The following is a 27,604-nucleotide window of genomic DNA, read 5'->3' as shown; positions in this document are numbered from 1 at the left end:
TCTGGGTCTGTTTATCCTAGAAATGTAACTTGGTAATTTAGACTGTAAACATGCTAGATGAATGCAATCACTCTCAGTCATCTCTCTCAGTAAGTCTCTTAGTAAATATCTGCTTGTTTAAATGTTGGGTGGAGGCTCTTTGGGGATTGTTCTTCTGCCCAGAAGTGAGCAAATGATTACTAATATATGTGTTAAGTTCTATATTATCAGTTGTACTCACAGAGAAAATTTACACAGCAACAAAGATTTGCAACTCTTACTAACTAGCTCTGAGCTATCGAGGGGAATAAGAAAGAATGGATGCCTTGGAGTCAAGAGTTGAATGACATCCCATTCAGCCTTCAGAATGATTTGCATTTTTTGCGGATAGAGACATTGGGACCAGAAAAGAAGTCTCACAACTACAGAGTTACCAGGACTGGACCCATATCTGTCTGATTCAATCCTTCAGTAACAGAACTGCTCTAGTGAACACTCTACAATGACGGAAATGGCCAGCATATGTGATGGCCACTAGCTCCACCACAGAACCCACCAGGCATCTGAGACTGCTGAGCACCAGACAAGCAGATAACTAGAGAATATGATATAATTACATCATTACCCCCTTCCCTTTTAGCCCTCTGAACTCTTCCATGTACACTCCCTTGCTCCCTTTTCAAACCATGGCCTCTATTTCCTTCATTGTTGATACACACACACACACACACACACAATCAACAATTATATACATGTATTTCCTTAACAATTAAAGAATGATATATCAACAACTAAAGAAATACATATAAACACATAAATACAACCTTCTCATTCTTTCTTTTATGCATATGTTTTTGTTTTTAGGGATAACCACTTGATATTGAATAGCCAATCGGTATACTCTTTCCCTGGGGAAAACAATTTCTCCCACTTTGGGCAGTCCTTAATTGCCAGCAGTTCCCTGTCTAGAGTTTGGCCCTCTGAGCTTTCTGCCTTTCCATTTTAGCGTGTCTATTGGTGTTAGCCTTGTTCAGGTCATATTTAGGCATGTTGTTGAGTCTTCATGGGTGTAGCATCTAACATTTCAAGGAGACACAATCTCACAGCAAACGCCCTGCTCCTCTGACGGCTACAATGCTTCCTCTCTCATCTTCCTCAATGATTCCTGAGCCTTAGGTATTGGAGCTTGAGGTATATCAGTTGCGACTGGGCCCCACAAATCAGCAATTTGACTGGTTACAGATTTCTGCCATGGTCTACATCTGTTGCAAAGGTAAGTTTCATTGATGAGGGGTGAAAATTATAGAAATGCAATACCCAAGGCTCTGACTGTGGGGCTGAAAATCATACTATCTGGTTCAAGCACCAAGTTCCACATGCTGTAATTATATGACCATTATCATGTCAACTTAATCCCTCTATGCCTGTTTCCACATCTGTAAGATGGGGGAAAGAGTGGAACCTGACTCTTCAGGATTTTCTCACATGCTAACATATAGCCTGAATGTAGCACTGGTCACCAAGTCAAGGACTATGCTCCTCTAGCAATGCTGTGCAAGGCAATGATCAGACTAAATCAGTGGTTTATTAAGTATATAACGGCAATGCCCTATGGATGCTTCTTTTATAAGGGTTATTTGAGATGATGAAATTAAACATGTTTTCAGGATCACGAGAAACAGTTCTTATTTCATATTAGCGTATTACCCTTCTCCTTGGAGTCTAAAAGGACCCATTTATTTATTCATAATAAATTGTGAAATGCTAGAGTTAGAAAGAGCCCTAGACTCAGAAAAGTTAGGCCTGCACCTAGTTTGGGCAGGACAGTAGAGCTGGCCCTAAGGCCAAGAGTGTGAGAGAACTGGACCTGCCACTTGTCTGGCATGAGGTGGCATGGGTGCAGGGTTGATGCCCTTCTCCTCCCCCCTCGCCACCTGCAGTGGCTGGGAGAGCTGGCCTTCGGGTCCTGTCCCTCAGTGGCTGTAGCACTGGAAAGAGTAGGCCCTGTGCCTTGCCTGGGCAACACAGTGGAGCTGGCCCTGGTGACAAAGGCACAGGTGAGCCAGCCTCAAGGGTATGAGACCAAGAGAGCTATCCCAGCCCCTTACAGGCTGCAGCACCTGGGAGAATGGGGCTACACTGAGCAGCACAATGGAGCTGGCTCTGGAGGCATGAGTGCGAGTAAGCCATCCCTGAGGACATGAGAGCGAGAGAACTGACCCTGCCTCCTGCTGATGGTGGCATGGGGTGGCCTAGACAGAACAGTGCTGAAGAAATCACCTTAGCAGTGTGAATAAGGGCCAGTGGGCTGGCCAGATCAGCTACCACCCAGGCCCAGGTCCAGGGCTCCAAATTAGCCCACCCTAAAATCTACATCATCTGTAAAAGTTTGAAATGTGTGAAAGGGCCAGTCCTGTGGCTCCAAAGCTGCAGGATCTCCATGACAACAACAGGATAACCAAGAGGAGTCCTGGTGAGGATCCAATATTGATGATGTCACAGAGACCTTGAACCAGACTAATGGCTCATTGTAATGAGCATTTGCAAGTGAAAATGTGGACAGAGGGAAAAGCTGTGGGACACACTGAAACATAGTACAGCTTCTGTGATGAGATGTTTTCTATGCTTTGTTGGTGGGGGTGAGGGTGGGGGTGATGTGTGTGTTTTATTATGGAGGAATTTGTAGGGGCAGAGGGTGGATATGAAGGGATGAGGAGATGAATGGGGTGCAAGGTGTGAAACTCACAAAGAATCAAGAAAATGTTTTTTTGTTTTTGTTTTTGTTTTTCAAGATCCCTAGAAAACATTTTACCCAATCCTTAATACAACTTGGGGATTCTCCCTAGCTCTCTTTCCCTAAACATTTTTCAGCTTGTAAACTTTGGGAAGGAAGCCCGCTTTTGTGCCCAGATAATTCGTTGAGCCCAAACCTGCCACCTCTATCCTCCATACTTTCAGTAGTGCTCAGAAGGAGTGTCATTCCCATTCCAAATATCCTCATGACAGTTTTGTAGTATGTGAAGACAGGGATCACGTTCCGCATTTCAACAATAGACACATACCAACACTCTGCTTGCTTCTGTCTCTTGTCTCTTTCTTTGAGAGACAGGGCATTCCTATCTTCCAGACCCTCTGCTGTGCTTCCTCTGCATACATTCTAGTTCGGTCAGTTCCTGTTTGTCCAACATGTCCTTTTCCATCACCCTAAGGCCCAGTGGAAGCCTATAAAGAAAGAAACAGAGGCAAAAGGCTTCTTGCCGTGTGCATGGATTCACTGTTTGGCATGGTAGCAGATGCAATCCATACATAGCTGGATTCCCACTGTCTCTCAGTGGGCAGAGACAGGGATCTATGGTCAACTTTTTCATGAACCAAAGACATCTATCAATTACCACGAGGGCAACCAGGCATTTCCTGTAGATTATCAGTAAAGTATACCAACTTAAATTGGTGACCTCCCACACAAACTTTGAGACCCTCTTTTTTTGTAAAGAGGGCTGGATACCTTTGCTATTAATATTTCTGTTATCTCAGAAGTACAATGCTCTACATGTCTCCTGTTAAAAACTTCGTGGTCACATCAGCCTACTCTTCTCCAACATAAAGACCAGCCTTTAATTTTGCTATTTTGACTTCCACTGTCCATACCTTCACAAAGTAAGTGTACCAGTGATATAGGTAGACATTGTCCCTGCTCTCCCTAGGTCATAGAGTTAGCATACAAAACATCTCCCAAATTCACTGTCCAAATTCACCAGAGATAGTATATATGAATCCCATTTCCTTCACACATTTGTTCATTCAGTCAGCTAATCCTATAGAGTTCATTCTTTGAGCAAGTCCTTTAGACAGGGAGAGGATTCTAAAGTGCAAGAGACATGATCATCAAGCTTTGGACACAAAGTCCAGCATGTCATGAATAGTCATTAGGTCCACAATGTGGGCCCTAATGATAATGCCACTAGGATGAAGTGAGAGCCATTCATTCTGACCACGAAAATTCTGAGCAGGAAGGGCAATGGGCCTGAGGAGGAACTCGGCAGGCTTTGGTGCAGAAAGGAGGAATCATGGAAATCTGCAGCAAAGTGGTTTTGTCAATGATTCAAGTCACCGTGTCTGCTGGGGGCTTATTTGGGAATATATTTCCTGTGTCTGCGAGCTCCACTGAAATGACTCAGGAGAGGGAGTCTCTTGTCATTCCACATTATCTGAAAAATGCTTCATTTAATACCTATCTTTTGATCTGAGTATTTATAAAACTTCTACCTTTTTTACCTTAAAATAGGAGGCAAAATCACACCATGTTTTGAAACCAGGGCAATGTCTTCCGGTCTCTGCGTCATTGTGTGTGCTCACCAGAAGTGCTCACTCAGGTCTGAAAGGCTGTGTCCGTGGCTTAGGAATGGTAGTGGCTTAGGAGCGGCCACACTAAGGCTTCACAGTGCTGCCCTGGTTTTGTCCCATTCCTCCCAGGGTGCCCAATTACATTGCATTTTCTGTGTGGCCTTTCCTTTCTCTCAACACTGGCTTGAAGGGATGGATTGGATTTGAATGTGTGCTCTCCTGGTACTGAGGACTTCATTGGGAGAAATGCAATCTGCCTCCTAGCTGGGCTTTTGTTTACAAATGGGTTTTCCACAGGGTTTCCTTCCAATTCAGTCTCTAGTTGAAGCTTGAAGTGATTAAAGGTATTTGCAGGAGCCAGAGCTGAGAAACTTTTTTTCTTCTTTTTCTGTTGGTGGTTAGCTACAGACCAACCTCATTCCCAGTACACAGAGACAAAGGAAACTCAATGAAGAGCAAGTGGTGTTCAGTGTAAACTTTTCTCCTTGGGGATCTGATGAGAGATTTGTGGTCAAGGATTGTGCCTTGTCATAATTCTTTGTTTTCTCAGCACTGTGCATAGCACCACGCATATAGCAGGCACTCTCAATATTAATAAATATCAAATAAGAAGGATAACATGATGGATGTAAAACAGCTTTCTAATCTCAAAATGCACTCTAATTAAATTTTAATTTTAATTCACAGCCTGTGATTCTAGACTTACATCATTTTTAAAATATATTAGAACACTGACAGGAGGATTTGCTTGTATAATATGCATCTGCTTCAGAAGACAGGACAAGTGGGAGAATTCTAGGACTCTACATGTTGCAGCTACAGTAACGGCTTCTACCAGCTCCCCTGTCTAGCTCATTTATCATTAAGAACCAGCATCTTGTTTGTATACCCTAGAAAGTTTTAGGCAAAAAAAGCCTCATGTTTGACAGATAAGAAAAAGGAAGCAGGAAAGAACAAACTGACTTGTCCAAGGTCACATAAGCAGTCAACTTTGTAACATGAACTGAATTTATTGGAATTTCATGGACACTGCTCATTCATATCCAAGGCAGAAAAAGAAGGCATGTTAGCTAGAACCACTGTAGACTTAATGGACTCAAATAGCTCTATGGTTTCTGCCTTGTAATGAAGAACCAACAAGCAAAAGACAGCGACAGCCAAAGCCAAATTATAAATGGCAGCTGCTCTAAAGGGCAGTTAATAGCTTATTCTACCTTCATAGAGATCATGGAGGTAGCTTCATGGCTGCCTGTGACTATCATTTATTGAATTGAAATAATAGGGAGTTTTCACTATATGAGAAGACAAGAGAGCCCTGGGGACTATAGCAGTCATGTCTGACAGCCCCAAGGACTCATCTGAGTGAGCTTCACCCTCCAGAATGAGCCACCAGTGTCCGTACGTGAATGCAAAAATGGACAGTGCGTCGGAAATGAGGGAGTTATTTTTAAAGTTTATTTTTAAGACCAGAAGCAGAGAGAATACAAAAACCCAGCAGGCTCTTGGGCTGGAGAGATGGTTCAGCAGTCAGGAGCACTTGCAGCTCTTTTAGAAGACCAGAGCTTGGGTCCAAGCACCCACCTTAGGTGGCTTCCAACTGCTTGTAGCTCCGGCACAAGGGAGCCGATATCCTCTTCTGACCTCTGCAGATTACTACACACATGTGTGTGCATACACACATGCACGTATAAACACAAATAATAAAACAAATCTTTAAAAAGAATAGGCTTCATCTTAACTCCATTCCTGTTGAAACACACCCAACAAGGTTGGTACTCAATAACCACATATTTCACCTGCTCTGTTCATGAACCCCCTAGCAAAGAGCACAAGCCAGGGTTACTTTCACCACCATAACACAGCATACCCCTACTTAATACTGTTTGCAGCAACATTGTCGAATCCCTCATGCCAGAATTAAGCTTTTTGGTTTTGTTTTTTAATTTAAGCAAGCCAATGAATGTGTTTCACATTGTCTCTGGTTATTGCAACATCTCATATTATTCTCTGGAAACTTCCCAAGTGCAAGACCTGTCTTATCTGGGGAGGCCTGGGCTGTTTGGATCACTGTGGAAAGAGAAATAATCACAACTATGCTCAACTGGACTATATAATTCATACACAGTATGGCCATGAAGTAGAATTTATTCAATCTTGGGCACTGACATTGGCATACCTGATTTTCTAGAGAGCAGCGTAGTCCTTGTTGTTCTGGAGAGATCTGTGCACAGCGGCTTACTTTGTGGACTGACCCTTTCTTAGCTTGTGCAAAAACAATTTGTAAGCACTAAAACCTGGGTGAGCACAGCAGCATGGCGAAGCTCCCTATGCTTTTTCAGATGCACCAGACTGACCTGACCACTAGAAAGGCCACAACTTGCTACGCTGGAAAAGTAACATAGCACAGTCCTACCATAAGGTGCTGAATAATCAGAAATGCATAAAAGGATTCCATTATGTGTATGAGATGATTTACCTCTCGCCTCAACTGAAAAAAAAAAAAAAAAAAAAAAAAAACTTGGCGTTTCATATACATTAAAATGCAATCTCCCAGAAAAACTATTGAATTTGCATTATAGGGCATAAGTACCTAAGCAATTTCACTGCAACTATGTAAGAGAGCCCTTTCTGATGTGTTTGTATTTGACTTGGCTTGATCCTTCCCTGTAACATCCCTAAAATGTAGCTTACACGTGTGGTTGTCAAATATTGACTGAGTGTAAATTCAAATTACTCTTCAGGTACGGGAAAACACATGTGAAAGGTACCCGTCCACGAAGAGCTCAGCGCCTGATAGGAGAGACAACACACTGTAAAGGTGTCCACTCTGCTGCGTGTAATGTACACTAACAGTCGAACGTGGCTCATGTCAGGAGGCCGAGGGAAGGCTTCTGAGAGGCCATGAAATCATGCAACATCGTTTTCTCTAGTAGGGGTATAGTACAAAATGCCAAGGTCTGGTGAAGGTGTCACGGTGCTTTCCAGTAGGCAGGGTTCTCGGAGACTGTACATCTGAAACAGTCTTTCCTGGTGGAGAATGTGTGGGGCCAGACAGGTGAATTAGGTAGTTCAAGGTAATGCAAACCCAGCCGACCTGTGAGGAGAAGCTATATGTGGGTCCCATTGCAGAGCATCCCACAGTGTAAGACAGCTTCATTTCTTTTACCTGCTCACAGGAAACTCAGCCCAGCCTAGGTGACTCAGCAGAGGGGACCGCAGAGATGTTCTGAGCCCGTCCTCAGTTATTTAGGCTTTAAACATCGACAGCTCATCTGTGAGTCTAGTTAAAAGAATGCAAAACTGGAACCCGAGCCGTACCCATGATACGGTGCATTGTGTAATACAAGGTTAAAAGTTGGTTATTGGTTGGAGAAACAGTCTCATAAAAGACCCCTGTGCCTTGATCTATTTGGTCTTTGTGGAGCTCCTGTCCTCTCCAGGTCATACTAACTCCCCCTTCTTTCCTATGATTCTCTGCACTCTGGTGAAGGTTTGGTTATGGGTCTCAGCATCTGTTTTGATACACTGCTGGGTAGAGTCTTTCAGAGGCCCTCTGCAGTAGGCTCCTGTCCTGTTACTTGTTTTCTCCTACTTCCAATGCCCATCCCATTTGTCTTTCTAAGTGAGGATTGATCATCTTACCCTGGGTCCTCCTTCTTGCTTAGCTTCTTTAGGTGTACAGATTTTAGTATGTTTATCCTATCTTATAGGTCTAGTACCCACTTATATGTGAGTATATACCGTATGTGCCTTTCTCCTCCTGAGATACCTCACTCAGGATGATCTTTTCTAGATCCCACCATTTGCCTGAAAATTTCATGATTTGTTTTTAATTGCTGAGTAGTATTCCACTGTGTAAATGTAGCACAATTTCTGTATCTATTCCTCCATTGATGGACATCTGGGTTGTTTCCAGGTTCTGGCTATTATGAATAAAGCTGCTATGAACTAAAGCTGCTATGAACATGGTTGAGCAAATGTCCTTGTTGTGTATTGTTGTGTACTTGAGCATCTTTTGGATATATGCCTAAGAGTGGTATAGCTGGATCTTGAGGAAGCACTATTCACAATTGTCTGAGAAAGCACCAGATTGAGTTCCAAAGTGGTTGTACAAGTTTACATTTCCACCAGCAATGGAGGAGGGTTCCCCTTTCTCCAACCAAGGACCATGCATGGATATAACCTAGAACCCCTGCTTAGATGTAGCCCATGATAGCCCAGTATCCAAGTGGGTTCCTAGTAAGGGGAACAGGGACTATTTCTGACATGAACTCAATGGCTGGCTCTTTAACCTCCCTCCCCCATCCCCAAGGGAGGAGCAGCCTTGCTAGGCCACAGAGGAGGACACTGCAGCCAGTCCTGAAGATATCGGGCAGGGAGGAGATGAGGGATTGGGAGAGAATGAGGGAGGGGGCTACAGCTTGGATACAAAGTAAATAACCTGTGATTAATATTAAAAAATAAAAATTATAAAAATAAATAAAATAAAAATTAAAGGTTGGTTATTTATGAGCACTTTACCACACTGTAGCTATATATACATGTATGCATGCATGTGTGTGTGTGTGTGTATTGAGAAAGACAAGTAAAATGCTCTTTAATTTCACAAATTTGTAGAGCTTAGGACCCCTAAATAAGCTTATTTCTATGAGATCAGACTGATCTTTCAGCTGGGAAATATTAACTTGCTGATTAGACTCATACTGAAAAGTTTATCAGGAAACTGAGCAAAAATGGTGTTGTGGGATGGCACTCTCTTTCATAAGACTGGGCAAGAGAAGTACAAAAAATTGTTTTAGTTGCCACACTTTGTTTCAAAAAGGCTGAATCAGAAAATCAGAATATTAATAAACTATTTTCCATACAAGCTTTGCTTATTAAACAAATAGATTCAGGATTTTATGAAGTGCTGATAAGCTACAGTCACGTTTAAGGGCATGTGTCGGCTTTTGTAATTACTAATAGATATGGTTTAATTACACCCATAAATCCCAACACACTGGCTGAGGCCTGAAGTGCCCACTCTGTACCTGAATCTGAAATTACCTGGAGTCTGAAATGCAAATCCCATCAGCTTTGATTCACACACTTCTGAGAAGAGGCTTAGGCAATATATCTTTTCGCCTTATTTATTAAAAAAACGTAATCACAATAGATACCTCAATGTACTAACATTGCTAACTCCCTGGTGCTCCCTGGAGAGAAGGAATTAGCTTGTGAGTATGCTGTCAAAAACATAAGTGCAGGACCAAGCAGAAGCCAAACAACCCAATCTTGGAAATTGCAAGATACATCTCAAAAGCCTTCCTCTGGATAAAGGAATGGTGCCATTACATAGTACAAGCATGCTATGTGAATTGGCAGCAATTTACAGGACAGAAAAATCTTACCCACCTCTCTTTGCTCCCTTCCCCTGTCCAACAAGCTAGTGTTCTTTAGAAAAGAAGTAAGGGAAGCAAGAATGCGTCAAAGATGTGGCTCAGATTATTAAAACTATGTGATAAAGCACAATGCAATGTGCTTCAATTGCATATCACATCAATTGTGCACCTGCTTCTCAGCCAAGCATCCATATCCTACTCTGAAATATATTGATATATGTAATCATTATACATATGTATATATATATACGTATATATTATATTATATATTTTCATGTAATATATGTATTAGAGAATCATCCTTTTTTCTGAATTTTAGTTCATGCAATTAGAGGCTGGCCTCATTCTCAATCATTCTCCAGATGGAATGGCCAGTAAGTGTGCATATGGATTCTACCTCCTCAATCCTGGCCATAGGACTAGGTCAGGAATGGAAACATGATCACTGAGATCTGACTCTTTGCTTCTCTGTCAGCCTATTGGGAGAAAAAAGCCCTCTGTCTTTCTGGAGTTGCTAAGCTAATGGTATGAAAGCCTAGCTTGCTGGCAGCCATCTTTGCACAAACTGAATACAATCTACTCACAAAATCAACACGGGAAACGGTAAACTGGATGTGAAAACAGAGAGGAGAAAGTGTTCACACTGGCCATGCCTGCAGCTGAACTACATCTGCAGTAGGCTGTGCATGTCAAGAACTTCCTTCCCAGAGGGAAAAACAGAGTCTATATTCTTGGCATCAACATGCTTAAGGGTATCCCTACAGCCAGGGTTCTATCTGTTCCTCTAATTGACCATGTTATCAGGCATGTCATCTACCAACTTGCCACCAAAATTGAAAGAATCTTAATACTAGAACACAGGACCTGCTGACTATACTCAGAATCAAAAGATCAGGAAAGGAAAGCTAAATGTTCTGCCATGTGTCTGACCTAAAAACAAAGTCTTTGTTTGTGTCCTTTCTACTCATTGAGCTTGAACAGTGAAAGCCTGGTGCTGGCCACAATGGTAGTCAATGGCCACTTGGATAATTTAAAATACACAAATCCATGTAAAGAAGAACTCTAGTTTCTCAGTCATTTCAGCCTCATTTCCAATGCTCAGCAACCACAGGTGGATTGTGACTGTCCTACCAGACAGCACAGAGCAGGTCCCTCCTCACCTAAAGTTAGGTGAATTTCAGAGCTCATTCCTTGTCTGCCAGTTGCAGAAAACTGAGCTGCCACCAAATGTTAGTGTATGAAGATGCTGAAGATTGAGCCCCAACTTAGATCTCCAAAAGGGAGCTTAAATTCTGAGAGAAGCACATAAGTAAACACTCTATGCCTGCCAAAAGGCCATCTAGAGAGTGCTCTGTAGGGAGATGAGGGGAGTGATTTTGTCTTAAACAAAAGGTAACAGGATACTGACATGCTGACTGTCACAGAGTAAAAATATGTACACCATAGAAAGAGCGTCATAGTGTCTACGTTTTCTAATATTTCCTATGTGTCAAGCAACAGTTAATTACTTAAGTGCACTGTCGAGCTTAATGTTCAAAGAAGCAGACCTTAGAACACAAACACGATGCCTGTCTAACCCGCCTTCCCTCTGCTTAAGTTTTACAAAAGCAAACATGGGTTTACTTTGGTAACCTAAACATTTTGGAAGGCAGACTTGCAAGCTGCAATAAGTCTATGTGGGGGGATGGGCCCAACTCTAGCTATAACATGCTGTCTATCAAGGAGCCAAGAGGTCCTGAGAAACACTCTGCAGACAGACCACTCTGTGGGAAGACTAGAAGCTGTGCAGCCCAGCCGTGTTTCCAAACCTCAAAGCTTCCCCCTCCACCACTGACTAAGAAAGTGATAGCCCTGAAAACCACATGAAACCCTAGGAGGACTGGCTTGACACTAACTCAGGGGACACAGATAATGCGCAGACAGAGACTGTGTGATGCTGTTAGAGGGGCACCCTGAACCCTGGAAAGATAAGGATGCCCAGCTGCAAAGGTAGATACAAGTGAAAGTGTGATCCCCTTAGAACCTTAGACAAAGAAATCTGTTCCTGCAAAGCTTGGCTGTTCAGTAAATATGGAAGACTACACACAGCTAGCAGAACGGGGATAATCACAGAGGGCCTCAGATGCCGGAAGAGGAGACTCTTAGCAGAGGCAGACCCCTGCACAGGAATTCAGCTCAGGGTGAAGGCAGACAGGGACGCTTGATAAGACACTGCTCTAACCTGTTTGAGCTTTGGAGGACCTCTGCATTCGACCATTCTGGTCTAAGCTTCTGAACCTCCTAGACACCAGCAGCTATGCTCCTGTCCCCCAAATTACCTCAACAGACAAGTCAGGAGGCAGGGGAGCTCACACCTGAGCCTACTGTTATTATTTCTATGTTCCTTACCCTCCATCTACATCTCTCTCTCTCTCTCTCTCTCGCTTTACCTCATCCTTTTTCCCTGTTGTTGCATGTTTGGGCCTCTTAGTGTCAGATTTGCGCCTCGCTAGCCTTTTTGTCTGTTTCCTTGTTGGCGTGGTTGCAGACAAGGTATCTCCTTTTCTTATGTTCCACGCTGGCCTGGAATTCCCTAGGTAGCCCATGGCTGCCTCAAAGTAGAAGTGGTCTTCTTATATCTGCCTTCTGATTCCTGGGATGACAGGCACGAGCCCCAGCTGTAGCAAGCTTTAATAATCTGAAGTACCCATTTCTTCTCACTTTATTTTCACTGGGTTTGATGTCAAACCACTCCTGCCATCACTGCAATCTCCTGTGGTCTAAAGAGCAGCTAGGATCATAGGCCTAAGGAAAGATCACTGAGAGGCTCCACATTAAATAAATAAATACACAAGAGTGGAGAAAAATAAAAAAAGAAAAGAAAAGAAAAGAAAAGAAAAGAAAAGAAAAGAAAAGAAAAGAAAAGAAAAGAAAAGAAAAGAAAAGAAAAGAAAAGAAAAAGCAAACTAAGAGGCAAATCCATCCCAAGAGGTACGGAAATCATAAAACAAAGAATGTGAAAAAACAAGGCAAGGTGATGCTCCTAAAAAGTCCATGATGCCTTGATAACTGAAGCCAAAGATAATGAAAGCAAGCAAAATGCCAGGAAAGGAATTTGAAATCTAACCTTTCAAAATGTCCAACAACTTCAAAGTGGATTCAAACAAGCAGATGAGTGAAGGAAGGAAATCAATTCGGGACCTAGATCAGAATGCCGGCAGTGTAGACCAGGATGTTAGCAAAACAGATGAGAAGTGCAATAGCACGGGGCAAGGTGGGGGGGGGGGGGAGTTCAGCAAGGAATTGCAATTCTGGGAAATAACCCAACAGAAATGTCGAAAATAAAAGAGTCAATCAATCACAAGAACCAAATGGAAAACATCATCAACACACAAGATGAAGCAGAACAAAGAGTACTGGAGAGTGAGCACAAAGTTGAGGGGTGTTACATTCAGACAACAATAAAGGGGAAAAAACGTAGGATGACATTCTTAGAGTCCTTCTAAGGACTCTGAGATATAAGAAAGAGACTGAGCCTAAATATCACAGCTTGGAAAATGAAGCTGAGGTTAAAACCAGATACAGGAAAAGTTATTCAGTGAATGTGTAGCAGAAACTTTCTCAGGTCTAGGGAAAGGAGTAAGCATACAAGTGCAAGAGGCATTTAGAACCCCAACTAGAAATGACTGGAGAAGAGTCACTCTTTGACACCTCATCATTAAAATGCTAAAACAATAGAAAGAAAGATTATTCAAGCAGCAAGAGGAAAGAAAAGCCAACTTACTACCTACAAAGGCAGACTAAGAATCACATTAGATCTTCCAGAAGAAACTCTGAATACCCAGAGTTCAAGGCCTTAAAGCAAATACAAGCTAAACAACATTACCCATAGCCACCAAGTATTTTTCTTTAGTTGGTGGAGAAATAAAGACCTTCCAAGACAAGCAAAAAGCAAAAACAATTGATGAGAACAAGTTTGCAAAACAGAAGAGACCCAAAGAAATTCTACACAGTGGAGGGAAATGGCATAACATGCAAGCCCAGGAAAGAATATATCTCACAGGAAGACTAGATGAATCCATGAGAACTAGGAAAGAATCGAGCAGGCCCAACCTGGTAAACTAGCAAATCTCTAGGATAAATAAAGTGGGTAAAAAAAAAAAAGAAAAAAGAAATGATATGTGAGTCTAACAGAAAAACAATAAAATGTTTATAGAAATTATCAAATATCTCTCAATGATAACTCTAAATGTTAGGGGATCTTAACTTTCCAAGTAAAACACACAGAGTAGTTGACTAAATGGAAAAGATCCAACCATTGGCTTTCTGCAGGAGACACAGCCTACTGACAAATGTCAGAAGATTGAGTCTATATACCACACAATGGAAGCTGGAAGCACGGAAGAGTGGCCGTTCTTATTTCTATCAAAACACTTCAAACTCAACCAGAGAAAATAAAGTCACTCCATATTAATAAAGGGTATATACTCCATCAAGAATGTTATATTGATTATAATTATATAGACATCAAATGTTGGCATACCAAATCTCAGGAAGTAAACATTATTGGACATTGAGGCAACAGATAGGTTTAAATAATGGGCATTTTAATACCCAATTCTTGTGAATAGAGGGCTTATCAAACAAACTGCAACAAAGAAACTTCAGATTTAAACTGTGTCTTACATCAAATGAACTAAACCTTCATGAAGAAAATATTCCACCCAACGGCTGATGAATATACATTCTGCTCAGCAGCCCATGGATAGAGCTTTTTTCCAAAATAGAGCACAAGCTGCCTTGTATGCCAAGATCTAACAAAGTACAACTGAAATAATTTACTAGATCTTATCAAATCAAAATGGAATAAAACTAGGAGGCAAGAGAAACTACAACAACTTCACAGAAACATGAAGACTGGACAGTATACTTCTTGAATGATGTGGAAGAAATCAGGAAATTAAAAGCTTTTTAGAATCCAATGAAACTGAAAATAGAATTAAAAAAAAAACTTTTAGGATATGTAAAGGCAGTTCTAAGAGGGAACTTTATAGCTATGGGTTCATATAAAAACTAAATAACAACAAAAAAAGACTTCTAAAGATGCATTTCAAGATCTTGGAAACACAAGAAAACAAACCATCTAAATCTCAAATTAGCAGATGAAAATAAAAGAAATAAAGAGCAGAGCAGAAATTATTGCAATGGAAAGTTAAATAACAGGGAAGAGAATCCATAAATGATGAATTCTTTGAAAAGATCAGGCTTTTGCCAAACTAACCAAAGAGAGGCAAGAACGAAAGTAATAAAGTTATAAATGAAATAGGGGACCAATATCATTAGGAAATACTTTTAAAACTTTGTTCCAATAAAGAGGAAAACCTAGAGATAACAAATTTCTAAACATATCATCAACCTCCAAAATTAAATAAATAAAAATAAACTGATATCAAATAATGAGATCGAAAGTCTCCCCCACCCCTCAAAACAAAAAACAAAAACAAAAAGGCCCAGAACCAGAGAGACTCATAAGACCCCTGAATCTACTTATCATTCAAATCCATCAATAAACCAATCAGATCGTTCAACCAATAAAATCAATCAGACTGTGATGGTTATTCTTGGTTGTTGGTAGTAATATTTTTGAATTTGGAATTTTCTAAAACACAAACTGCTAGGTATACCTCTGAGGGATTTTTCTTGATTGGATAATTTGAGTTGGTCTGGGCCACAAATTGTGGTGGCAGCCTAAATGAAGGGCTTAGAAAAGGAAGATGTTCGTCTTTGCTTGCTTGTCCTCACACTTAATGGTTAGCATGCTCATTCCTTCACTGGTTTTAGAGCCTATTTCATCAGGATTTCAACATATAGTCAGCACATAGCAGCGGAGACATGCCGCCTCACAGACCAAACAATTACTGGATTTTTGGATTTTCCATTAGGATAAAGCCATTGTTGGAACAGATCACAACCTATAACACATACACACAAACACACACACACACACACGTGTGTGTATACATATATATATACATACACACACATATATGTATGTGGGTGTGTGTTTATTCATATATATATATACATATACTCATTCTATCAGTTCTGTTTCTCTAAGAATTTTAACACACAGACCCACTGAATCAACTCAAATCAACCAATAAGCCAATCAATTAATCAATCAATCAAATCAATCAGCCAAACATTGAACTGATCTAAGACACTCTATTTCATGTACTCATATCAATGTTTATTGCCTAAAATCTGGGATATGACATGGGTTAGATCACATGTCACTCCCTTTGAACAAGAGGGAGAGGTGATGGGTATCAAGGAGAAGTTAAAGTAATAACGAATGCCATGATCGTAATGATCCGGAACAAAGTCAGATTTGGGTGTTCTTCCCAGTGCCATAGCAAACAACACAACCTAACTCCTTCAATGTTTTCATTGGGTTTAACTGGTAATTCTGTGTGTTATACTTGGCTCTCTTGCTTTGGGTCACTATTGGGTTGCATCTGTTGTATTAAATGGGTTTCTGTTAGTTTACCAAGTATACTAAAAAAGTCTAAAAGAAAAGGACATGAATCTCTTAAAATACAGCCCCCTAAGAAAACCCCCATAAAATAGCAGAGCTATAGATATGAACTTTGCCTTTTACAGACGAGAGAAATAGAACTTGGCAAAGCCGAGTGGTGCTGCTGATATATAGCTCCACAGCACCTTTCTCTCCATTGCTCAAAAGAGGAACACAGGATGCCTTTGGGTAGAAATAGTCTGAGTGACCTTCCCCCCAGTTTCATGCTCCCCTGCACTCTCCAAATTCACTTAACCTGGAGTTTATCTTTAAAAGTTGTCAAAGAAGAACACATACAGCTTGGCTTGAGCCACTACACAGTTAACAGCAGGCTGCTGTGTGCCTGGATCCTTGCTTAAAATGGGTTAATTACAGCACTGGGCTCTTTCATATTCTGCCAGAGCTTCGCTTCAAATCTAATTTCTCAAAGTATATTGCTAGACGCTAATGAAAACCTGAAGAGACACACGCATTCGGGAGATGTATAGCCAATGAATTTCCTGTTGTTTTTATACCGAACAACTTTTTTATATCCTAACATTTTTATGCCAGCTATGAAAAAGATAAATAAATATTTATGACATTCACTCAATTCCACAGTAACTACTAAGTTGCTGGTACTCTCGACTCTGGATTGCAATGTGCATATTTCAGTGGCTGGGGAGTCTCAACCCTCAATGAGGAAGCCAGGCAACACTGTCATTAAGGCCCTAAGACTACTCATTTGACACAATGGCAAGGATATGGCTTGAGAGCAGAACATAAGGGGCTTAATTACGGTGGCTGCAGCAGGGGCAAAGGCAGACTTCTGTGCTGCCGGGCTAACAGCAAAGAGCATGCCAGCATCACTGTGGACAAGGGCTCTGCTCAAGCTTTTACCACGTATCAGCAATGTTTAATCACAAAAGACAAACAAGGTGACGGAGGAAATAAAAAATACACAAGAGCCAATTTCCACCAATTTTAACTCTCTTGCAGAAATTTCGTCATTTCCTAAGGAACGGTCTGACTTGTCCCCTTTGTACATTGATTAAACTTCTGCTTGTAGTTTTATATATAGCCACAACCTACTACTTATGAAGAAGAAGCCAGGATTCACCAGAGGGTGCTGCATAAGCTAAACACTGTAACATATTTTCTGCTTGCTCGTTTAACTAATTTAGAGCCTGATCTTCAGAGGACACACACACACACACACTCTCTCTCTCTCTCTCTCTCTCTCTCTCTCTATTTTATCCTGCCTCAGTCCAACATTCCCTATAGTAGCCACTGACTGAGCTGGACAGTGGTCCTTCTCATCTGTTTCATTCAAGGAAGCCCATCCTTGAGGGCACCTGAATTCCTAGTTCTTACAGCAGGAGAAATTTCTAAGACAATTAATATACACCACACCTGATACACACAGCTTCATTATAAATCCAAATGAACTTATCTTTCCACAGTCTGCTCCTTCACTCTGGGCAAGAGGAGAATCTAGAAAGGCAAAGATCACACCTCTAACTAAGACGTAGGGAGCACTATTGGTTCTGACGACCTTTCAGCCTCATTTTCCTTGGCTCCTGCATTCTCACTGTACACACATACTCTAGGATCCACTTGTCCCAAATTGCTCAGCATTCTCCATAGACAATGGTGCATTCCACTGCCGTCATTAGAGCCCTCTGACCCAGGAAATCCTGTCTTCTGTAGAAGACTGCATGCACTCAGAAGGGTAAGTACAGTTTCTGCCACACATATCATCAGTTGTTGCCCAACACAAACAGCTCACACTCAAAATGCTTAACTTCAATGTAAAACCTTCCAAATTCGAGCAAAATCTACCCCTTGGTGTTTCCATTGTACTGAGTCACCAGGTTATTTCTTTGCACTTTCTAGAGAACTTGTGTCTTTTTTTTTTTTTTTTTTTTTTTGTATGGTCATATCCACAGAGCGGATCATTGTGCACAGGAGTGTATATGGACTCAATAAATACTAGATAAGTAGATGAAGTAATGAGGCATAGAATCATTTCATACAAATCTTTACTTCTTATAATGGACAATGAAGTAGCTGTGTCCCTCCCCCTCATCGTGATCACCATCCCTGCCAAATGCACCCACCTCCATCTGACCAGTCCTAGAGACCCAGCAGGCACAGAAGCCAAGAGTCCAAATGATGGCTTTTTGTGAATGTAACTAATGTATAACCTAGGGGAGGAAGAGGGTTGGGACCCCACCCACAGAGATTATTCTGCATCTTTCCATTGCATGTCCCAGTCTTTCCCATCCTTTCCTTTTAAATATAAAGTGGAATAATGACTTGTTTAGGTGGCAGTCATCATGATCTTAGTACCTGTTATACTCTCAGAAGACGGCTCGCTGAACAATATATGCAGAATTCAATTCTAGCCGTGACATGCTTGATGTCTTTACCTACAGAACATCTCTCATATCTCCTTCCTCTGGAGTTTTCTATAAGTTATGGATTAATAAACTTTCCCTAGGAATATGGCTTTATGTATCTTGCAAAATAGTCAGAAAAAAAGAAAAGCTTTTTGTATTCATCTCCAACATGAATTGTAGCCTACGAAGTCCCATGTGGGCAGACAACAAATGACATTGCTCTCCGTAGCAAATTGTGTTTGGGGTGGTAGTTGTTCCCTCTCTCCAGTGGGATTTGGAGCAAATAAATATCAAACTGCCTCCTAACTTGTGAGAACAATGAAGGCCACCTAGGTCACAACAAACCACGACCTGGTTATTGGGACAGAAAGAGAAAAATGTAATACACATGGCATTAAGTCAAGCCCCTCCCCCTACCAAAGCCATTTTTACAAACTGCTACAAAGGCACAGAGGTCTGTCATTGCACATGGGGAAGCAGCTCTTCTTCTCGGGAAGAGCAGTGTGGCTGCGTGCAACAGATTCTAAGTTTCTGGAGGTGGAAGGTAAGGAATGGAAGGGCCGCCATTGGTAGCCGGAATGTGCACCAGGCACAAATCTAATCACGCTGAATGGGTTATTTATTTTGAGTTGCAAAATAAACACAGCTCCAGGAAGGCAGCTCAGCTGCTATCATGCTTTCCCAGCATCCATGTGCAGCCTGGGCTGCAATCCCCACGAAGCCAGACAAGGTAGCGCACACCAGCAGTCCCAGCACTCAGTAGGTGGAGGCAGAAGAAACAGAAGTTCAAGACCATCCTCAGCTACCTATCAAACTCAAAGCCAGCCTGAGTCACGTGAGGCCCTGTCTCAAACAAACAAACTTCAAAGCCAGCCTGAGTCACGTGAGGCCCTGTCTCAAACAAACAAACTCCCACAACAATCATTGTTGATGAAGGCTCAGAAAGTTAAGGGTTTGCCTATGGCCACAGTACTAGTTATTGGCCAGGGCTTGGGCTGACCTCCCGTTAAATGAGGTAGCAGTGGCTTTACTACCCACGCTGTTCATGTCCTGAATACTGCAGGAGAGGACTTCTGAAAAGTGAGTAGGGTGTGTATGTGGAAGGTGTGTGTGTGTGTATGTGTAGAAATGTGAAATACCCCATGATAGTCAGATTTCTGCAGCTACTATCTAGCTGCCCAAGATTTTTCCTTCATTCTATCCAGCACTTAAAGGTCTAAACGAATACAATGAAAGAATCAGACCTAACAGGATATTCATCCCGCCAAGGGTCAGCCAATGGCTTGATTTCTGTAAGAAACCCAAGCTTACAACATAGGTACCAGGACTCCTCCTTAAATGGTCTCCTTGTCTACAGAATGGGTGTGCTGCCAGACTACAGGGACCCATCCAGCGCTGACATTTTGTGATTTTAGGGGGTCTTGGTGTATACTTCAACCACTGTACTGAAAGCCACAGGCCGCTGACCTACAGTTTCATTCATCCCTTCTCTATCGTGTTGAGACATAGTTTACAAACCTTATCCCAACTCTGTGCTACCCAGTTGGGCTCGGGGGGCAGATTTTATGTTGGACTTCAGACAAGTCTGTGTATACTATGCCTCTTACTTTTATTTGTATTGTCCTTACCCAGATTTGTGGTGACACCCTGTAATCAAATAAATTCCTCACTGCTTCCAAAGCAAAACACATGGCCAGTAAGTACCACAGAAAGAAATCAGAAACACAAAGCAAGCTGACTACCAGCCAGGGCAGGTCCAGCCTCGGGCCTTTATAACCTAGCAGCGGTCACACTCACCAGGACACCAGTACGCAAGGACCCACTGTGGCAAGCTAGATCCACTGGGAGCAGAGTCAGCGCCATTGCTCTCATGAGGACAGGTAGGCTTCAGGGAGGACATGGAAAAAGGAGGGATACAGAGCTAACCAAAACCAAGTGCTTCCTGTGGCTGCTTTCTTGCAACTCTGTAATAACAGTAAGCATTTCTGCAGCAGACAGAGTCATGTGCCAGGTAGGGATGGTCTGATCCACCTATACCATGAAGTCTGGGGAAGCACATATACGCTATGATCTCAGACTGTGTGGTCAGGCATCACAACTGTCCTTCCCTAGTATGGGAACAAGCCCTTTGTCTCTTTCTACTGGATCATTTCAAATGCTTTTCCCGAGTTGTTGGGTGTTACGGGAAGCCGGCCTCAAGTACCTTTCTCAGGATGCACTGTGGTTTGATTTCTTGGGAAAGGTTGGCGGGGGGCAGTAGGAGGGAAGAGAAGCCAGCATATCTCCCTGTTTTCTGTCTCCAGGAAGCATCTCCAGAATGGCTGAGTCCTTCAGGGGTCCAGCCCACCCCTGTGTGCCACCCACTCCCATCTCACAGCCTGTTTTGCCTCTGCCTGTCTTCCAGTGCCAGTGCCACTTCTGACTTGAGGAGCTCTTCAGAGCCCCTCCAGCCTCAGATACACCACATAGACCCTGGTACCTGCAGGTCCAGGCTGGCTGGCTTCCTGCTCTTGCTCACCTTCGCCCTTTCCTGCTGTAACACTTTTAACTTTTCTAATTGTTTCCTTTATTAGCTCCTTCCCGTTAGGCTACCTGCTGTGGATATCCTGATGAGACCGTCACCATTAGCGAATCATTAAAATTATTGAATTCTGCTGGGGGGGCACGGTTTTGGGCTGAGGGAGATCTGTTATTTGGAGGGTGTTAAATGAAGGGGTACTCTTCGCCCCTGACACAGACTGCCTGGAAGAGTTACAGACTTTGATTTCCATTGGCTATAGATCATCCAAGCCAACAATCACGCATATAAAATATTTGCATGTCTACTGAGATTTGAAAAGAAGCCTGACATTGCCTCTTGGGTATCCCCCTCCCCCGTGCTTCCCACCCCACCACAATGATTGGCAGACATCTAGGGAGCAAGCCACAGTCTATTAGCTTTGCAAAATCATACCTGAAACCTTTAGGAGGAGGAAGCCTTTGCCAGGTACCAGTGATTTCATGACACAACTTTGGCACAAGAAAACGTGGGAAAAGTGGGACAGTGAGATGGCTCAGCACATAAAAGTGCTAGCTCTGCAAGCCTGGGGACCTGACTTCAATCCATGGGAACAGGCCAGATGAGGGATGTACCTGTAATTCTCATGTTCCCATGGAAGACACGAGGTGAAGACAGAAGCACATGAAAGCTCAGAGCTAGCTCGCCTGGGGCATGAGGTACAGCAGAAACAAGAGCAGCCCTTCCTCAACAAGGTGGAGGCACCAAACCGACCCCTGCAAGTTGCCCTCTGAGCTGCACACACACTAATGATGTCTTAATTGAACAAGAAGGAGTGAGGAGAGGAAAGAAAGGAGGGAAGACAAAGAAGTAAACTGGAAGGAGGAGGACAAAAATACCATTTGGAAATGAGGGGCTAAAACCTTGTCCCCAAAGGAAATGCCTATGGAAAGCCTTTATTTTGTTTTCAGGGAGTCCAATCAGTTTACTTTTCCCCTCTACTCTAAGAACATCGTGCTGGACTTCGAATGCAGCAAGAATTAATGGTGGATTCCTTCCAAAAGCCAAGCAAAGGGGGCGCATAAAAAAGCACAGTGCCCTTTGGGGATCTTTGATCCTTAGAGGAATCTAGATTGACATATCTGGAATAGGCAGGTGAAGTCATCTTGAAGTGGGGTGCTAAGAGTCCTGCACTCAAGAGGCCTGGGAAGAGCAATACACCTTAAAAGTAACAGAGTACCGGGTGCCAAGATGAGATTAAGCCTACACTGTACGACCTTTACTTTTCAAGAGACCAATGAGGGCCCAGCCCCCATACCTTGCTTACAGTCTCTCCTCCTCCAGCCATACTGAGATATGGCAACACAAACAAATCAAGATCTCCTTATCTACAGAGACATGTGGGCAGTCAGTATGCACAGAATGCTCTCTGGCCTCCCATGAACCCACACACCACAAACAGAAAAATGGGTTAACCAAGTGGTCAGCTTCTCTTTTCTTTAAGCTTGTCTTATATGTGACAGAGTCCTCCGTGTCAACCTAAACTAATATTGAACCTACTGCTTTCCTTGCAGAGACACGAAGAAACAGCTGATAATAAGATGTGGGGGTGGGGAGGAAGGGCAAGTGGAAAGGAGGAGGTTGAAATCCTATGATACAGGTGTTTTAAGAGTTAGTTTGGGAAAGAAATGAATACCTGACCTAAAATGAAAATGTTATTAGAAAGAGTGAAGCAAGTGAGAAAAGAGTCAAAGCACAGGGGAAAGAACCAGAGGTGGGAGAGGAAAAGGGAAGAAAGGTTTGACTGATAGTCATCTGTATGGGGACCACTCAGTTCTCCCATGAGGCCCTTTTTCACAGACGAGAGGCAACAATTTCCACCTATACTATTGCCTTTCAATAGCGTCTCCGTCTCTTGCCATCATACTCTATTTGAAAATCTGAGCCCTGGTCTGGGTGCAAGGAGATGTGGGTCTCTACTCCAGCTCAAGCTGAAGACTAAACATCCGTTTTCAACTGCCCAGATTTGAAGCTTTTCAGTTAAAAGTGGGGCTGATTAAAGTTGAGTCACCTGAGTAGCTAAAGCTGGGGATGTCTGCCAGAACTTAAGCCTCAGGGAGGCAGAAAAACCAACCCCACCTGCCTGAACTGTAGCACAACAGCCCAGCCAGAGCCTGGCTCTCCAGCCACAGCTCCAGACATTCATGGCAGCCCGAGCATCTGCATGGCTCAGGTAGAAAGTGCTCACCAACCGCTCCTGTAAGGAAGGACTAATCCCCAATGCAGCAATGTGATGGAGCACTGAGAGAGGAGTAGATCATGAGGTAGTCAGTGAAGACTAAGGAATTCGTAGTTGAGTCGGCAATTCAAAACTGAGTATTGGCCCTGGGAAGGGAGCCACACTGGGAGTGTGAAGATTAAGCCTTCACTTCAACCTGAATGGAAGTAGAGTCACTTACAAGATCAGGTTGTAGGTGTGTCACGTAGGTATTTCTAGAGAGGCTTAACTGAGGAGGCAAGCCACCCCAGATAGAAGGCAGTGGGATAGCTTGGGCTGGGGTCTAGGCTGAATAACAGGGCTATGGGTACCACCCGGGCACCAGAATTCATCTTTCCCTGCTGCCTAACCACGGATGCACTATGACCAGTGGTCTCACACTCCAATAGGATGACTACCCCACCTTCATAGAATCTACCCTCAAACCGTGAACCAACACAAACTCTTCCTCTTCTGCATTGCCTTTTGTCAGGGGTTTTGTCACAGCAACAAGTAATAAAGGAAATGTGCCTTTGAAGGCTATATGCCATTTCCAGCTTCTGTCTACTCACCTTACTCTTGCTTACTCCCAATTTCTGCTCACGAGAGGGCGAGCCACTTTATTCCAGTGTCTGCTTCCTGCAATGCCATGACTATGGACTGTAAGCTCTGAAACCATATGCCCTCAAGACAATTTTCTCCTTCAAGGTGATCTCTTCTGGATGTTTTGTCACAGTATCAGAAGGCTGACAAACAACATCTAACCAGAAGGAAATGGTATCTTCCCTCAGACATCCCCTCACAATCTTATGGGAAACCAGAGATATTTTTCAACACTTCCAGCAGTAAGCAAAATGACTGGCTACAATGACAGTTTACCATCCCATAAGCCTGTCATCACTCAGAGTTCCCATCAGGCCACTGGGACCAACACTTTTAATGGCCCCAGTGCTGTAAGTCTGCAGAGGAGGACAATGAGCCACAGCCTTAATCTTAGGGCTGTTCTGGAGATCAAAAGCAAATATCTAAAACACCTGATACATAGTAAAACCTGCACTAAACACTGATGCCTATCCTCTCCTGTTTCAGATAAAGTATTGTATGATAAAAGATACATAATAGATAGCTAGAAAATGTAATTTTTAAAGATAGCAACAACAGTAGCATAGAAGAACAAATCTAACAGGAAAATGCACTCCTTCTAGGAAAAACTATCAACTGTTTTGAAAGACAATAGATAACTAACTAAATAAAGTCGCTGTATTTATAGACCCAAAGATTCAGTATCACAATGTTGTCACTCTTGGTCCATTAATTTAATGTTCTGTAAGTCAACTTTAAAGAGTATTTTTCTGAAATCTTAAAAGATGATGATCACATATACGGAAGGGAGAAGCTGAGACCCTTCTAAAGTGGACAATGTGGAGAATTTGTCTTGCCAAACATGACAGCTTACCATAAAGCTACAATACTAAGGACAGGTTTGAGAAAAAGAATGGAAAAACCATTCTAGAAACTGATTCTAAAAATCACTAACAAAACTGATTTTTTTTCATATTAAAGAAAAATTAAATTCCTGCTTCACACCTCATGTCCAACACTCCTTACGAGTAACAGAGTCTACATAGGTAAGCAAAATAATAAAGCGTTTAGAAGACAATGAAGGAGTATATTTTATGACATCAGGGTCTGAAAAAAGTCTTTCTCAAACAAGAGATAAAAAGTGCCAACCGTGAAAGATTGATAAATCCAGCTACATTAAAATTAAGAAGTTAGGAAGCTGAAGATTGGCAAGAACCCAACTTCTTTGTAGCCTATAAATCTATTCAGCTTCCCAAAGGAGTACATTACAGTAACCTTTTTGCATTCGCTGGGATTATACTGCGGCAATGCACACCAGAACCTGCATTCGGCCTATGCTTAGCCCATCTTGGACTTTATCCACAATTGGATTACCTGCATGCATTTCTGGCTTAAGCCTGAGGACTTTTGAACGGTGACAGTTTGTGTTTCGATTTCTCTGAGCAGACATACAAAGCTGCTCAGAGAAAGGTGACCCACAATTCCAGGAAAGCACCACTCTGTGTCACTGTGACACAGTGCACAGGGTTAAGAAAGGGTTAAGAAGAGTAATCAAGCGGTTAAAAAGAGTGAGCTGCTTCTCCCCCAACAACCCAACTAAAGGATACTGAAAAGCATTCAGCAGTCCTAAACTTTTTGTTGGACTTCTTTACCATGTCATATATGTTTGGGAGAGAAAGACAATGGTCATCAGTTGAAAGGTATTTCTCCATGTTTTTGACAAGTGTGAGCCAAATTAATCCTTCCTCCATTGAGTTGCCTTTGTTTGCATATGTTAGCACAGTGATGAGAAAATAACTGACACACCTATATTTCAAAGCATACCTGTTGTTTTCATGTTGAAAATAGTTTTAAAATCTTAGTATGTCCCCACAAACATTTACCCCTGTCTACCTCATAAGTGACTGGAAGGTGCCTTGAAAGTGGAGGATTTCCTGTTAGGATTTGGATGTAACCATCCCCTAGAAGCCCACACTTGAGAGTCTAGACAGGCGGCCTGTGATGACCATGGGAGGTGGTGGAACCAGGAGATGGAATCTATGGGAAAGAGGTTGGGTCTTTGTGGACATGCTATTGAAGAGCATACTGGGAACCCTGTCCTTTTCCCCTTCCTCTGGGCTCCCCATCCACCACGAAGTGGACAGTGGTTCCATCGCATGGTCTCCACCATGACGTCCTGCCCGAAAGCTACAGACAAAGAAAACCACGGAAATCTGATAGCACCATTCAAAGTAAGCCTCCCTTCTGTTCAAGTAGATTGTATCTCAGATGTTGGAGTACCTAACAAATGAAGAAGGAGTTAAGGAAATTCTCCATGAGTTACACGGTTTTCTTCTCTGGTGGAGCCTCTGAGCCTCTCACCTATCAGGACATACCATAACTTCCTATGCGCGGGGAGCCCTGCCTTTCCAACAGTACCGAGGGTGGGCTTGTTTGCTCTCTGGGTACCCTTCCTCTTGATTTACTCCACACGATCTTGGCGATCATTGTTGTTTCCTGGAGCTCAGCTAGGAGAATGCTCCACGGAAAACACTTTCCACCACATATTCTACTTTATAACCGTATCTGCCTGCATGTGGGCCTGCAGTTCACCCAGTCTGGACTCCCTTGAAGCCCAGAGAAGCTCCTAGTCAGACTTCAAGGCCCTGATGAAGCACCAGCTTCCACATTCTCACTGGTCCCCAGAAGTGTCAAGGGCTAAACAGATATTGTCTGCAACACACCTCATGCATGCATGAGATTGAACTCTCTGACGGTAAGCTGCATGCACCTTTACATCCTGGTACTGTTCATGGCATTTTGCACAGAGCCAGACATAGCTGGCATACGGTTAACATGAGCTGACAGGCATAGGTGTGATGCCTATGCACAAGACCAGAATTTCCTCCCTTAACGGCCCAGAAGTCCAGTGTACTCATTTATTTTCTGTTGCTAATACTACTGCTATAGACTGGGTAAGTTTCAATGTGAAGAGGTTTGTTTGGGCTCATGATTCTGAAAGTCCAGGTCTCGGGACAGCATGTGGCCATTAATGCTGCCAGATTCCCAAAGCACCTTACGTCACTGCACAGGATGGGAAAGGTGGAAGTATTTGTCTCTTCTGGTGTCTCTTCCTCCTTAAAGGCACAAGGGTTGAATCAAAGGGCATCTACCAGAATGACCTGGATTCTAATCACCTCGCAGACATTACCTACATTTGTGTTTTAAGTTCCCAGCCTCTGAATATCTCAAACTGGCAGCCAAATTCCATTGCAAGGAGCTTTGGGAAAACACTCAAACCACAGCACTCCAATGCAGATCAGTAGCTTGCCAGTCTTTCTTTTCAGCCGTAACACTAAAAAGATTAAAAACTAGACATAAAGACTTCCTGAGACAAAGACAGACAGTGAAGCCAGGGGAGACAGGGAGGCAGGGGAAGAGAAAGGGCTAAATTGATGGATGGTGAAGCAACAGATTATGACCCGGGTGGGAGGATAAGGAGACTGACCAGAGAGAGAATGACAGACAGAGATGAAGCCTGGAGCAGATGCAGGGAGTGTGGTGAGTCTCCTGCCGAAGGTCCACGCTGCTGGACCTGGGTTAGCTGTGCACCAGCTGTAGCTGTCTGAAGAAACCCAGTCATCCTTA

At 42.7% G+C, this 27,604-nt stretch overlaps 1 protein-coding gene across 12 annotated transcripts in view; it reads right to left on the bottom strand.

Moving 5' to 3' along the window:
- Nucleotides 1-27,604, bottom strand: part of Dab1 (DAB adaptor protein 1) — a 1,075,378-nt gene that overhangs the window by 340,880 nt on the left and 706,894 nt on the right. The window contains exon 1 of one of the 12 annotated variants that reach the window (XM_060366057.1): nucleotides 3,042-3,061. The exons of the other annotated variants lie outside the window; for them this stretch is intronic. The gene's annotated coding sequence lies outside the window, so the exon portion shown is untranslated. Of the gene's footprint in view, nucleotides 1-3,041; nucleotides 3,062-27,604 lie in introns of those variants that run through there. 12 annotated transcript variants of the gene reach the window in all.

This window comes from Meriones unguiculatus, chromosome 12 (assembly GCF_030254825.1).
Source record: "Meriones unguiculatus strain TT.TT164.6M chromosome 12, Bangor_MerUng_6.1, whole genome shotgun sequence".
NCBI classification, from domain to species: domain Eukaryota; kingdom Metazoa; phylum Chordata; class Mammalia; order Rodentia; family Muridae; genus Meriones; species Meriones unguiculatus.
The sequence above is the reverse complement of the archived record's forward strand: the minus strand, read 5'-3'. Positions and strand labels throughout refer to the sequence as shown.